Genomic DNA, 15,900 nt, shown 5'->3' with positions numbered 1-15,900 from the left:
AGTATGTATTTTTTATTCTGCTTAATTTTTATTGTGGCCATAGACAAAGAAAGTAAAGGTCTGTTCTCATCGATATATTCTATTAACTATGAATATATTACTCTTTTGTCCTTGAATTATAATTTCGATAATTTATTGTTTTATATGTTTTTATTTAAAACATGTAAATGACATTAAATCATGCTAATGAATATATATTATTTATATATTTAAATAAAACTGTTCCATATATCCTTGAAGCACCGAATTCTGGTGTTTATAGCCGACGTCTGAAAGTGTCGTTGAGAAAGTTTCTCCATTTTCTATTTATTATCAGGTAATTAACTCATTCATAAAGTAATTATTATAAGTATTCTATGGATTAACTACTGGTGTACATATTTACGACTTTATTATACATTCAAATTAACTCGGTACCTTATGTTTGGCTTAAATCTTTTTTGTTTACACACTGAACTAGAAAGCTTGTAAGGTCGGCCATTGCTATGTCAGAATTTAGTTAGAATTTTGTTTTTTAGTCAGTCTCTATGAAAGAAATTGACGTTACATAAATGAAAATAACGTACCCATTATTTTACCATGTTATTTCTGTGTGGTGTTCACTTTTCTAATTCCTTTACCCTTTAAATAAGGTCAGACCCGTAGAAATCTCGTGTTCCTTAGCCTGACCTAACGTAGGAGGCCGTGTCCATATTAGTCATTTCCTTAAAGGGCCGATCATCTGGTCCTATACAGAAGGGGAACCATAATCTCTACAGGACCTTCACAGTTGATTTATTGTATATATTCCAAGGCATTCAGTCGTGGAGAGAGTCATAAGACGTTAATGTTTTGCCTAATATGTAGACATTGCACAAAAATACTTTCAGAATATTAACAGAAAAAGTATAGGTCAATATGAGATTTTCATGGCGTCCGGAAGTACCACGCCAAGGTGAAACATGTAGAGGGATATTTTTTGTTACTGCATCATCATCATCTATTATCTATGCATCATCATCATCATCATCATTTATTATCTATAATCTATTATTTTTTAGTTTTATTTTTTTTTTTCTATTTTAACTAGTTGGAAAAGCAAGATGCTTTAAGCCCAATGCTCCAACAGAGATATATTGCTGCTTCGGCTAAACACGATATCGTGTATTTATGATCAATCATATCAATTGCTTATATTGCACGGTATTGTGCGAATAACAACCCTAATGCATTGCCAGGTAGTTTCTTATATGCTTGGTGTTCTTTGCCTAATTGATATTTTACATTTATAAAAAATACATTTAATTAATGCGTTTCGAATTTCTAATCGTAGCATTTTATCCTCAATTTATTATAGGGGATTTGAAATAAATGATACTGTATGAATAATCTTCCTGCTTTTTATTGTAATTAATGGTCTAATATGTCGTATTAACCCTCACTTCAGAGTGTGGTGTTCTTATCTGGTCCCACTTCACACGAAAAGCTCATGTGCACTGCGAGACCCTATCAGTAACCGCTATACTCTATCGGCTCCTTCATGGCAATCCGGGCGTTGTCTCCTACGTTGCCAAATGTCCTTCTCTGGAGTGTTTAAAGGCCTACCGCTCCTGTTTACCCTTTTAATCCCTGTGCTCGAATGTCTCCTGGGGCAATATACTGGACCTTTCTAGGGATTATCCCATACTACTGAGTTTCCGCATTCTCTGATCAACTTGTATGTGTGAATTTATCTACCTACACTCACAAATTCCATCTCGTGGAGGCTCTACTATTTGTTATATATATATATATATATATATATATATATATATATATATATATATATATATATATATATATATACATATATATATGTGTGTGTGTGTATGTGAGAGAGAGAGAGAGAGAGAGAGAGAGAGAGAGAGAGAGAGAGAGAGAGAGAGAGAGAGATCCTGTGTAAATTTAGGCAGGTAAACGGAAATAGTGTCATAAAGATACATGGGTTACACAGAATTATCGACAACAATTAAATATATTATCTATACGTAGTATAGACACCCAATTATCTTCATTAAGATTATCCGATACACTTTCTTTTTATATTCTCATGCCTTCTTTCTATGGACTTTGTTCTAGCTTTGTAATTTACTTTGAATATTTTGTTTTAGGTTTGGCACGTTTTTATCTTCAAAATATAAGATACTTTTGCTTGAGTGTCATACCTGATGAAAATATCAATTTGTGTTTCATAGTCTTTGTAAGGATTTATCAAAACAAATAGATGATAGTTTTGAGTCATGAATGTTATACTGATAACGATACACAAGAATGCCAGGATTATAGAGATTTATTTCTGCACATCTTTTATATTAAAAATATGTAACATTTTTTTATTTGTATAACGAGGACTTCCTTCCATGTTCTTGGTAGGGCGACAGACTCCTTAATGACTGACTGTTTTGGTTGAGCCGTCTTTATGGAGACACACGCTGTTTGACATATTCATACCCTGAGGTCAGCTTAACGCCTGAGAAGGATGTGGCAGCGCTGTAAAATTTTTCTGCCACGTTTAAGAAGAAACGTGTAATTTTATTGTTATTAAAAGTAAAGAAATTACAAGGGCATTTAAAAATCGCGAATATTTATTATTAATTAATTATATTTACATTTTTTTAACTTATGCTGCCTCCATTCACCATACAACGTGATGGTAATATTTGATATGGCATCGCCGCTCCCGGCCCAAACCCAGCCTTGTTCGCCTTAAAGGATCCGATAGAGTATAGTTTATATTGGGTGCAAAAAAAAAAAAAAAAAAAAAAAAAATCTTGCAAAACAAGATTGTCAACTAAGATTAATGTTGCCCAGGAAATTTTATATACAAAATTGTTCAACATGATACTTTTTTTGTTCATATATCATAGACATATATCATGCATATAACTTTATGTGCATGATCTACCATGTATTGGGATCAGTAGCAATAACATATGATGTATCGGGCATATAATATTATGAAGCCACGAATATTTTGTAAATATATATTAGCTTACTTTAGTTTCTAGCCTAATAAAGGAAACATATAGTCTTCCTATTCGTTCTTTTGTGTTTTATCCATTTCTGACCGTTAATATTTGGCAAACCACCCATTTATAAAGTTTTTTAATCTCCCTATATTAAAACAATAATGGGGAATCCCAGTAAGAAATTAGGTTTTTTGTTAGTGATGTACTGAAATAGTAATAGCCAGAAGTGCATAATAAACACAAAATAACAGTTGGAGAAATATATGGTTTATATAAATGATGTGAAATCAAAGTAACATAATTACTTTTAATTCATATTGCATCTCCTAAGTGGTCGTAGCTCTGCCGTGGCTTGCTTTGCTCGCAAATAAACATTATCTCGTTCCTTTTCTGTTTTGGCAAGCGGTACATGAATGTGCTGCACACACCATTCTTGTGTGTCATTATTTTTTGGATATCTCTTACTTTCAAATTAGCAATCCTAGCTATATACTGAACGTAGAATTTGTTTCGTAACTGAATACAAACCACGCTATTTACATGGGGTGATTACTTCGGCGCAGCCGATGACGAGCCATAAAGTTTTAACGAGGGTTTCCTACCCCACCGCTAGTTAGCGGGGGGTTAGGGAGGGGTAGTTAGCTACCCCTCTCCCTCACACACACCGGAGAATACTCCATTTTACTTTTGGCTCGCATAGTGATCGGAGGTTTCCGCTCCTATGCTCTCTTGACGGCCATTATTGTTTTGTCTTTTAACTTTCCTTTTCTTATACTGGATATATTTAAACATTACTGATGTTTTTTAAATATAGAACTTACCCGCTGGTTATATAAAAGAGCTGAAGTCCCTGACGCCAGGGCAGAAATTCAAATCTCGTGCTATCGAAGATACGCCAGGTGTACCAAGCGCACCCTAGCGGTAGAACAGGTGGAACTACACACCAACTCCAGTTCTTCTCTCTGCCGTCATAGCTGACTGACATATAGAAGTTCGCTCTCGTGTTTTACTCTCTTGAGAAGTTGTTTGGTGATGTACAACGTTCTTTTTTGAGTTTAAGCTATCGTTGATTAATTTCCCTTGGTTCTTATCTTGAAATCTTTTTGTTTGAGATTTTCTTTATTGCTTTTTCCCTTACTTTTTGCTTGTCGGTCTCTCACGTTAGCTTTTAAAATGGCCGACTCCTCCCCTGCTCAGCGTAGGTGTGTTAGTGAGGGTTGTCGTACAGGACTTCCTAAAGGATCTATTGATCCTCATTCTATTTGTGTAAAATGTAGGGGTAAATTTTGTTCATTAGATGATAGGTGTAATGAGTGTCTTTCCTTAACTGATGATGATTTTGTTACTTTTGATCGTTATGTTAGGAGACTAGAGAGAGATAGAGTTAGGCGTAGTTCTTCCCGATCTGTGGATAGAGCCTTACCTAATTTACCTGTTCCTAATCCTGTTCCTTCCCCTGTGGTGGTAGATCAGGAACCTACTATGAAGGACATGTTTACTGCTATTTTGTCTCTTGGTGAGAAAGTTGAGTCCTTAGCAGCCGATAGAAATACTATCTTTTCCGAGTTAAAGGTATTGAAAAACCGCGAGCCTATCGGAACTGTGGAAAGTGTTTCATTGTCTGATGTGGTACCGAAGAATCGTGACTCTCTCGGTGTTGTGACAAGTGTTGATAATGTGTTTAGTGTTGCGGAGGGTGCGTCGGCACGATCTTGTCGTTCACCTAGCCTAAGACCTCTTTCGAGCTCTCGAACCCATGGGAGAAGTAATGTCGAACGGCTTAAGGGAACGAGAAGCGTCATCAATCGTGCAGACGTCCCCTCGAACGTTCCTGTTGCCGTAGCTCAGGTCGTTCACCCTCATCGTAGGAAAGGTGATGTTCATGCGTTATCCCCGTCTTCCGAGCGTCAAGACCGCTTAAACGGACGCATGATGTTTCACAGCGTCGGGAATCGCCTGTGCGTCCAGGATGTAGTTCGTGGGGTTCACCGGAACGTTTCCGTTCTCCCAGCGCTTGCACTCCGGCCAAACGTTCAGATCACCGTGTTCGTGTGGATATGATTCCTTCCGATTCGGACCTTGTTACTATTCATGCACCCCCTCTTCCATCGGATTGGCTTTCTTCCCCCGAAATGCGTGGTGACGTTGGTGCGAATCTTCCTTCTAGGAGTTCTGTTGATCCGAAATGGTCTGCGCTTATGTCTATGAAGGAACAACTCTCGTCGTTGATGGATTCTTATCAACCAGGTGTTGGCGTTATGTCTGGGCATTCGATGTCAGACCAGTTATCGCACAGACGTTCGATGGTATCTGGTCTTGACGAGTTATCACTTAGGCGGTCTCCCAGTCATAGTGTTCAACGCCAGGTTGATTTTGATGAGTCGCGTCAGAGAGTTTTGGTTGACCAGTTTTCGTATTCTGGTCGCGGGGAAGAACATCGGCGTCGACAAGTGGACGAGACGCGTCAACGATTTGAAGTAGTGGATCGTCCGCGTCAACAACTTTTGGACGCTTCGCGTCAAAACATTGATTCGCAGCGTCGACATCCTGACTACAGTGGAACCTCTACATACGAATTTAATCCGTTCCAGAACCAACTTCGGATGTAGAAATTGTTCGGATGTCGAAACGAATTTTCCCATAAGAATACATTGAAATAGGATTAATCCGTGGTTGAGCCCAAAAACCTATGATAACTTCTTAATAAACCACTACACATAATTTTCCCATGAGAATAATGAACACTAAATTAGATAATAGACATGTAAATAAGAAGAATTGACATGTAAATAAGAAGAATTAGCAAAAAATGATAAATAAGAAACGGGTTTTTAGCGTCACTTTACCTTAGAAACTCCAGCGCAGGTGTTGTTCGTCTTCGCTACGCAGAGAGGAGAGAGGAGACGGACGGACGGCGAGGAGGTAGAGAGGTTAACTATGATAAACGTAACACTACCGTAACTTATTCTAACTTACACTAAGTGAACTTTAACATAACTTAGCTTATTTTTTTTTTTATATTTTATATTTTTTTTTTACATTTTCTTTTTTTATTTTTGATGATTACGTAATTTTAATCACTATCACTTACATTTAAAATTGACTGAATTTCTTTTGCTTCACTCTTTTCCGTTTTCTGTGTTTCACTTTCTTCCTCTTCACTCTTTGCGAGTTCGCTTCGCAGTTTTTTTAAAGAAAGCATCGATAGATAATTGCTTCGTACGGCTTTTCAGAATGTTTCGAAAGTGCGTTAGGCAAACATCATCGAATTGAGAAACTACACGACAAACCTGCAATTTCTTTGGATGGTATTTGTCGATGAAGTCGACCACGTCTTGATATTTTCCTAACACCTCTTTTATTTGCGCTGAACCTAACACATGTTCTACCTCCTCGCTCTCTTCCTCGTCATCACTCATGTGCTCCGACATAGCATGGAGTTCCTTGAGCTCATCCGTCGTCAGTTCGTCGTGATGTTTGGCGACGAGTTCCGTAACGTCATCTGCGTTGACCTCCAGACCCATGGACTTGCCAAGGGAGACGATTTCCTCTTCGGCTTCCGCTGCACCGACCACGGGATCAGGTTCGGGGTCAAAACCCTCGAAATCTCGGGGAGAAACTGCATCAGGCCACAGCTTCTTCCATGCAGAATTGAGGGTCCGTCGAGTTAATCCCACCCAAGCCTGATCAATGATCTTTAAGCAGTGCACGATATTGAAGTGGCCCCTCCAAAATTCACGCAAAGTTAAGTTGGTGCTTTGCGTGACATTAAAGCACTGCTTGAATAAGTGCTTGGTGTACAGCTTCTTAAAATTAGAGATGACTTGCTGGTCCATGGGCTGGAGGATAGAGGTGGTATTTGGTGGAAGATACAGCACCTTTATGAACTTGAATTCATCGAAGATATCATCTTCAAGTCCGGGGGGGGTGAGCGGGTGCATTGTCAAGGCATAGCAGGCACTTTAAAGGCAATTTCTGCTCATGAAGATACTTCTTCACAGAAGGACCGAAAACTTGGTTTACCCATTGCACAAAGAATTGCCTAGTGACCCAGGCCTTCGAGTTGGATCGCCAGAAAACATGAAGCTGATCCTTATCGACGTTGTGTGCTTTAAAGGCCCTAGGGTTCTCCGAATGGTAAACAAGCAAGGGCTTGACTTTAAAGTCCCCGCTAGCGTTGGTACATAGAGCAAGAGTCAACCGATCCTTCATTGGCTTATGCCCAGGCAATTTCTCTTCAGCAGTGATGTAGGTTCGACTCGGCATCTTCTTCCAAAACAGCCCGGTTTCATCACAATTGAACACCTGCTGCTCTACGTAGCCTTCTTCCTTTACGATATTTTCGAATTTCTTAACAAAGTCAGCTGCAGCCTTTGTGTCCGCACTAGCAGCCTCTCCGTGGCGAACAACTGAATGAATCCCGGACCGTTTCTTAAATTTCTCGAACTAGCCACGAGATGCCTTGAAATCATCTGAGGAAGGCTCGGTTGAACTCTCCCCAGCATCACCCCCAGAGCTCTCCTCCTTCAAGTCCGTAAAGATGGCGTGCGCCTTCTCGCAGATAACGGTTTCGGTGATGGTGTCGCCAACGATCTCTCTATCCTTAATCCACACTAGTAGAAGTCGTTCCATCTCTTCTATGATAGGGGTACGGCGTTTGGAAATTATAGTGATCCCCTTAGAAGGTTTCACTGCTTTAATAGCTTCCTTCTGTTTAAGGATTGTCGAGATCGTCGACATATTACGGCCATACTGTTTAGCAAGTTCACTCACGCGGATGCCACGCTCATGTTTTTCAATAATTTCCTGCTTAATTTCTATAGAAAGCATTTCCTTCTTCCTTTTCTCACCACTACCACTACCACTGCCAAAACTAAGCCTTTTTGGACCCATGATTTACGTAAATTATCGTTAATGGATGCACGTAAAAAATCACGATTAAATCACTGTTAATATTAGAACGCACAGAGCACAACCGCAAGAAGCCGACGAGAACAGAGGACTGACCCAAGCCGCGCTAATTGAGCGTCCCTCCGAGGTCGATGTGCTGCCTTCTATCGGCGGAAATAAAAAACACTTCAGGCGCTATAAGCACCGACTACGCGTACGAGTATTGTTTACTTCGGGTGTCGAAAAAAACATTCGGGTGTAGAGTCGGAACGTGTTCGAATTGTACTTCGCGTGTCGAAAAATTCGGATACAACCGGTACGACGAAAATTGCTACTTCGTGTGTCGAAATAAAATTCGGGTGTAGAGTCAAAAATTTGCTCGAATTTTACTTCGGATGTTGGAAAATTCGGATGTAGATACGTTCGGATGTAGAGGTTCCACTGTACTTTGATCGTTCGCGTCAACAGTCCTCGGACTTTACGCGCCCTCGCGGCGATCTTCGACAGTTACCTTCTGATTTCAAGCGTTCTTCTGTTCAACAGCAGTCGGATTCTAAGCGGTCTAGGCAGTTGTTGGTTGAGGATGATCGGCTACACGTCCGTGTTTCGCATCAATCTACTTCTACTTCTCCCCATCAGATTGACGCAGATGTTGGCCTTGACAGGCAGTCCCATCCAGACGTTGTTCCCTCGGTTCAGGCTGCGGCTGTTGCTGCACTGCCAGAAGACGAACCAGAGGAAAAGTCGGATGAGGATGATCCTATTGAGGAAGTCTCTGAGAATGAGGAGGAGAAGCATTATCAGCATGCTGTGGACCTTCGCAAGTTTATGCTTATTCTGACTGGAATTTTCCCGGATTCTTTTACCCCTGTGGCCCCTCGTTCTCCGCCTTCTGAATTCATCTTAGGTAAAGCTACCAAGGTTCCAGTTTATACCAAGATGGTTCTTTCTCGATCCTCTAAGCGGGCCTTGAAATTAATGGGTTCTTGGTTGGACTCCAAGAAATCTTTTGGCAAGACGGCCTTTGCCTTTCCTCCCGCTAGGTTAGCCTCTAAATCTAGTGTGTGGTACGAGACTGGTGAAGTGTTGGGCTTGAGTTTTCCTTCGTCTGCCCAAGGGGATTTTTCAAGTTTGGTAGATGCTTCTCGTCGTCTTGCCTTAAGGAAGACGAAGATTTGGTGGTCCATTCCAGAGTTCGACCATTTGCTTAAAGGTCTGTTCAGGGCCTTCGAAGTTTTTAATTTCTTGGACTGGGCTTTGGGGGCTTTGAGTAAGAGGGTCTCTGATATGACGGAAACGGACACTAGTGGTTTGGTTCATTTGATGTCCTGCTTGGACAAAGGTGTGAGGGATGGCTCCAACGAACTTGCTGCCTTGTTTACAGCTGGAATTCTCAAGAAAAGGGCCACGATGTGCTCTTTTCTCTCTGCAGGAGTGTCTCCCTACCAGAAAACGGGCCTTCTTTTCGCACCTTTGTCTAATTCCTTATTTCCGCAGGAATTGGTAGGCGAGGTGGCTACTGCTCTCACGCAGAAGGCCACACATGACTTAGTTACTCATTCGACTAGGAAAGTTTTGCCTCCGTCATTCTCCTCTCGTAAACCTAAGGAATCTTCTTCTGGGTTTCGACCTCAATCCTTTCGTGGGAAGTCCTCTGGTAGAGGCTCTTTTAAACCAGAAGGAAGGAAGCCTAGAGGCAGAGGGGGCAAGTCCGGCCGAGGTAAAGTCTGACTGCCCTCTCCTTCAGACAGCAGTGGGTGCCAGGTTGACTCACTTTTGGGAGGCTTGGGAGAGGAATGGAGCGGATCCCTGGTCCGTCCAGGTGTTAAAGGAACGCTACAAGATCCCCTTCCTGACCAATCCTCCTTTAGTCACAGATCCAGTGGATCTTTCGCCCAAATACAGAGAGGGTCCCAAGAAGCAAGCCATGCTTCTACAGACGTCTCTTTTATTAGAGAAACAAGCAATAGAGGAAGTGCAGGATGTTACGTCTCCGGGGTTTTACAACCGCCTTTTTCTAGTACCCAAGAGTTCCGGGGGGTGGAGACCGGTTCTGGACGTAAGTGTGCTAAATGGTTACGTCCAGAACTCGACGTTCATTATGGAGACTCAGAAAACAGTTCTGGCAGCTGTGAGGAAGGACGATTGGATGGTCTCTTTAGATCTTCAGGATGCCTATTTCCACCTTCCGATTCATCCCAGCTGCAGACGTTATCTGAGGTTCATGGACGGAAACAAGGTCTTCCAGTTCAGGGCTCTTTGTTTCGGACTCTGCACGGCTCCTCTATTGTTCACCAAGATCATGCTGAACGTGGCAAGCATGCTGCATTCGAGGGGAATCAGGGCCTCTCTGTATCTGGACGATTGGCTGATAAGAGCCTCCTCAGCCGATTGTTGTTTGAAGGACCTCAAGATGACTTTGGATCTCTCCAGAGAACTGGGTCTCCTGGTGAGCTCGGAAAAATCACAACTGATTCCATCCCAGGAGATTCTTTATTTGGGGATGGAGATTCACAGTCGGAGTTTTCGGGCTTTTCCGTCGTCGGTGAGAATCCAACCAGCCCTCCTAAAAGTCCAAACATTCCTGAAGAGAGATCTTTGCTCCGTCAGAGATTGGATGAGTCTTCTGGGGACTCTCTCGTCGTTTGAGAAGTTCGTGACCCTGGGGAGGTTGTACTTGCGTCCTCTTCAGTTGCATCTCAACCGCCATTGGAAGAAAGGGGACAGCCTCGACAGGGATTGCATTCCCATCTCGGCTTCCATCAAGTCTCATCTTCAATGGTGGGACAACGAGCCCAGACTGAAAGAAGGCTTGTCTTTACTTCAGAGGAACCCAGACCTCGTGTTGTGTTCCGACGCCTCCAATTCGGGGTGGGGAGCCACTCTAGAGAAGCAGGAGCTTTCGGGGACTTGGACGGTGGAGCAAACCTCTCTCCACATCAATCAAAAGGAGCTTTTAGCTATTCATCTGGCTCTCATCGGCTTCGAAAAGCAGATCAGGGGCAAGGTGGTCCAAGTCAATGCGGACAGCACGACAGCTCTGGCCTATATTGTGAAACAAGGCGGGACCCACTCTTGGCCTCTATACGAGATTGCAAGACTGCTCCTCATCTGGGCGGAGGAAAGGAAGGTGACTCTTTTGACGCGGTTCATCCAGGGGGTCAACAATGTGAGCGCAGACAGACTCAGCAGGAAAGGTCAGGTTCTCTCCACAGAATGGATTCTGCACCCGGACATCTGCAAGAGTCTGTGGCGGTTATGGGGTCGACCTCTCGTGGATCTCTTTGCCACCACGAAGACCAAACGGCTAGAGTGTTACTGCTCTCCGGTTCCAGACCCCGAAGCTTTGCACATAGACGCTTTTCTGATGAACTGGTCACACATGGAGGTTTATGCTTTCCCTTCGTTCAAGATCCTTTACAAAGTGATTCAGAAGTTCATTTCACACGAGGAGACCAGAATGACACTGATAGCTCCGTTCTGGCCGTCAAGGAGCTGGTTTCCAGAGGTACTGGAATGGATGGTGGATGTTCCGAGAAGCCTTCCCATGAGACCCGATCTTCTCAGACAACCTCACTTGGCCCGAAATCATCAAAACCTCCGAGCTCTACGTCTGACTGCCTTCAGACTATCGAAAAACTCGCTAGAGCTAGAGGATTTTCGAAGAAGGCAGCCAAGGCAATTGCAAGGGCAAGAAGGTCTTCAACCATCAAGGTGTATCAGTCCAAGTGGGAGTTGTTCAGGGAATGGTGTAGAACTAACGCGATTTCCTCTTCCAGTACCTCGCTTTCCCAAATAGCAGATTTTTTCTTGGACCTTAAAGTTAAGCATAACTTCTCGTCATCGACTATTAAAGGTTACAGGAGTATGTTGGCGACGGTTTTTCGACACAGGAACCTAGACCTTTCTAATAATAAAGATCTATTAGATTTACTTAGGTCTTTTGATACGACCAAGAAGATTCAAACAGCTCCCATCGCCTGGAATTTGGATGTTGTCCTTAAATTTCTCATGAGTGACAGATTTGAGCCTTTACACTCGGCTTCATTTAAGGACTTAACCTTGAAAACCCTTTTTCTAGTTACCCTCGCCACTGCGAAAAGAGTTAGTGAAGTTCACGCTTTAAGCAGGAACATTGGTTTTCGGAATGGGAAAGCCATTTGTTCTTTACAACTGGGGTTCTTGGCCAAGAACGAAAACCCTTCTCGACCATGGCCCAAATCCTTCGAGATTTCTAACCTTTCTGATTTGGCTGGCGGTGAATTGGAAAGGGTTCTCTGTCCAGTTAGAGCGCTACGGCTTTATGTGGACAGGACTAAGAATCTGAGAGGTAACTCAGACGCTCTGTGGTGTGCAGTCCGGAAACCCTCGATGCCCATGTCTAAGAATGCCTTGTCTTTTTTCGTTAGATTGTTGATTCGAGAAGCTCATGCTCAGTGTGATGAGTCGGATCAGAGGCTCCTCAAAGTCAAGACACATGAAGTCAGAGCGGTAGCGACTTCAGTGGCCTTTAAACAGAACCGTTCTCTGCAAAGTCTGATGGATACAACATTTTGGAGAAGTAAGTCTGTTTTTGCATCCCATTATTTGAAGAATGTTCAGACTTGCTATGAGGACTTTTTTACGTTGGGTCCTTTTATAGCGGCTAATGCGATAGTAGGTGAATGATCTACCACTACGTTCCCTTTTTTCCTAATACCCCTTTTCTATCTCTTGGAACTCGTTTGTTATGGTTGTTTGTGGAGATTGGGCGTCAGTCTTCCACAATCTTTGATTTGGTTAGGTGATCAATTTGTTCCTTGAGTGCACCCGGAACAAGGGTATTGGTTGAGGTCCTGTCATGTTATAGGTGGTTGTACCGTTTGACAGCTCCTAGAGATTTTCAGCCCGAGTGGATTACTGGATCTCTTAAGGATAGCGGACGAAATGAGGCAGAGTATCATTGCTGTCAGCTTCCTTATCAGGTGAGAACTGCTTAAGTTTATTGTATGTAACCCTTAAGTGAATTTTCTATATGTAGCTGTCTCTGACCCGCCACCAAGGGGTGTCAATCAGCTCTTTTATATAACCAGCGGGTAAGTTCTATATTTAAAAATGATATTTTCATAATAAAATAAATTTTTGAATATACTTACCCGCTGGTTATATAAATTTAACACCCACCCTCCTCCCCTCTAGAGACTACCTATGGTATGGCTATGAGGCATGGAAGAACTGGAGTTGGTGTGTAGTTCCACCTGTTCTACCGCTTGGGTGCGGTTGGTACACCTGGCGTATCTTCGATAGCGCGAGATTTGAATTTCTGCCCTGGCGTCAGGGACTTCAGCTCTTTTATATAACCAGCGGGTAAGTATATTCAAAAATTTATTTTATTATGAAAATATCATTATTTATATTTTTGTGTATAGAAAATGTAAGTTTCCTTTGCTTTCGGTGTTGTGCGGTGTGTATTGTGTACGTCTGCTAGAGTTCGCCGGCTTAGGCCACCACGATCTTTCCGTGTTCACGGCCTTGCACTTCTAGGCCACCATGGTTGCCTTTCGTGGAGTCCGGCCCTTCTCTTGAGGTCGTTCACCTCTTACTCCGTACTACGCCTACGATAGCTTCTCAGTCCGAGTCGCTATTTAGTTTATTTGTCTCAATTATTTTTATGAATATAATTGTGTTTTAACTTTTCAGCTCAGGGCTCACGTCCCTTCCGGGGGTCGGTGATCTTTGGAACATTCAAAGTCAGTTGCATAATTATAATGTTATAATTCTGTTTGTTAACTTCGTTTCCCCCCCCCCTCACCTGGTCATGCCGGGTGGGGGAGGGGGGGCGCATACCTTCTTTCGTTCTTATGTTTTTTCCCTCGGGGTTTCTCTTTGGAGTTTCACGAGGGGGAATTTCTGTTAAATAATTATTTTGTTTTATTTTCCAGTTTGCGATGCTGTTTCTTTGTGCCTATTGTGTGCCTTCGAAGCAGAGCTGTCCTGTTGTCCTGGGGAGTCAGCTTTGCCGCCGTCTCACATGGCGTTCGTCAGGGGCTTTCCCTTCTCTTAGAAGTCCCCCCTTGACTACTGCCAGCTCTTCATTGCATCCTAGAACGATAAGGAGGTTCGCCTCCAGGGTAGTTAGTTAACTTCCCTTTTTACTTCCTTGGTCTTTAGGCAGTTATGCTCTGGGGGCTGAGCAGCCGCCCTTGTGACTCGCTCAAGGTGCTGAGCGGTTGCAAGGCTAGACCATGGTACTAGCGACTATGCTTTTGGGGCTGAGCAATCGCTTCTGTGGCTACGCTCAAGGGGCTGAGCAGCTGCAGGTTCAGAAGGGCTCCTCTTCGGAGGATCGATCCTTTTGTCTCTTCTACGAAGTGTCCCCTCCCGTTCGCATGAGAGGACACTCACAGAGACTCCTCTTCGGAGGATTGTTCCTGTTACGTCTGCTGATCTCAGGGCCTTTCGGGGCTCCATCGCCAGTCTCTTCTACGAAGTGCTCACCTCTCTCGTTCGCGAGAGAGGCCACTAACACTTCGATGTTTAGTGACAGGGAAACTTCGGTTTCCCTTTTTCCCCTGACCCTTCGGGGTCTCGGAGCTTTAGTTACGCAGTTCCCTTGGGCTCTCGTAACTTTGTCACTTCTACACTTCGGTGATTAGTGACGGAGAAACTTCGGTGTCTTGTTGCATTGACCCTTCGGGGTCTTGCAACTACTCCTCAGTGTACCTGTTGCCTGCTGTATCCGTTCCTGACTGCAGATGCGCCTTGGGCGCCCACGCCCCCGTTATCTAACGGGCTCCTCCCTTTGGGGCAGGAGAGACTTTCTCAAACCTTGAGTAAGTCCCTTAAGTGCCAGGTATCACCTGCTCGCCAACGTTCTCTTACGCGCTTGCGCTCGGCTGCAGTTCCTGAGTCTGCCTTCAGAGACACCCTGTTCCAGTATGAAGTTAGGCTGCTACCAACGTTCCCTGCGCATTTTGCGCACATCGTTGGGGTTCCTGAGATAGCGCACTGGCGCTCACCAGCGTTTCAGCCTATGGTGTCTCTAAGTCTCTTCTACGAAGGACACCTCTCCCGTTCGTGGGAAGGGTTCCTCACAGAGACCACTCCTCGGAGTATTTAGCAGTCCCTCAGTTGATCGTCGGCACTGAAGTAGACCTCCGGATCCTCTTCAGGGGATGCCCTCCCTTTTAGGGACACATCCCAGTTCCTGATCTACAAGTTAGCCGATCCCTCAACTATTTCCCATGATCTTCTGTTGCACAGAGGCTTACGTTCTTCACTCGTGCATAAGTGCTGAAGACCGCCCGCGCGATACGCGCTAAAGCGTAAGCGTTGATGAACGCCCGCGCGCGGGATGGTTTTCCCGCTTGCGATCTCGCGATCATCTAGGATCGTTGGCCGACGATCTTCAGTTATGCGCCAACGCGTAAATGCTGTAGATCGCCCGCGCGCGGTCCCGTGATCGTCGAGGATTGTTAGCCGACGATCTTCTGATGCGCGCTAACGCTTAAGCGTTAATAATCGCCCGCGCGCGGGATGGTTTCCCGCGCGCGATCTCGCGATCGTCGACGGTTTAGCCGACGATCTTCTGTTCGCGCTAACGCGTAAGCGTTGTTGATCGCCCGCGCGTGGAATGATTTCCCGCGCGCGATCTTGCGATCGTCGACTGTTTAGCCGACGATCTTCTGTTCCCGCTAACGCGTAAGCGTTGATGATCGCCCGCGCGATCTTGCGATCGTCGATGGTTTAGCCGACGATCTTCTGTTCCCGCTAACACGCAAGCGCTGACGAGCTTCTTAGTGTGCGTAAGCGCCGAGGATCGGTCTGTGCACGGGATGGTTTCCCGCTCGCGACAACGAGGCCTTCCGCACGCGATCTTCGACGGCCGTTAGCCGGCGTTCTTTGGATCTGGCGCTAAGCGGAAGTGCCGACGATCTTCTTAGTACGCTTAAGCGCCGAGGATCGTTCTGTGCGCGGGATGGTTTCCCGCGCACGGCAACGAGGCCATCCGCGTGCGGTTCCCCGCACGCGATCGTCGACGGCC

At 44.3% G+C, this 15,900-nt stretch overlaps 1 long non-coding RNA gene across 1 annotated transcript in view; it reads left to right on the top strand.

Moving 5' to 3' along the window:
- The first annotated feature begins 247 nt into the window (after positions 1 to 247).
- LOC137624887 (uncharacterized) overlaps positions 248 to 15,900 on the top strand; it is a 28,101-nt gene continuing 12,448 nt past the window's right edge. The window contains exon 1 of the long non-coding RNA XR_011040778.1: positions 248 to 316. This is a non-coding gene — a long non-coding RNA (uncharacterized lncRNA). The remainder of the gene's footprint in view (positions 317 to 15,900) is intronic.

The sequence above is a fragment of the Palaemon carinicauda genome, chromosome 31 (genome assembly GCF_036898095.1).
Source record: "Palaemon carinicauda isolate YSFRI2023 chromosome 31, ASM3689809v2, whole genome shotgun sequence".
In the NCBI taxonomy this organism is placed as follows: Eukaryota; Metazoa; Arthropoda; class Malacostraca; order Decapoda; family Palaemonidae; genus Palaemon; species Palaemon carinicauda.
This window is presented reverse-complemented; position numbering and strand designations above follow the sequence as displayed.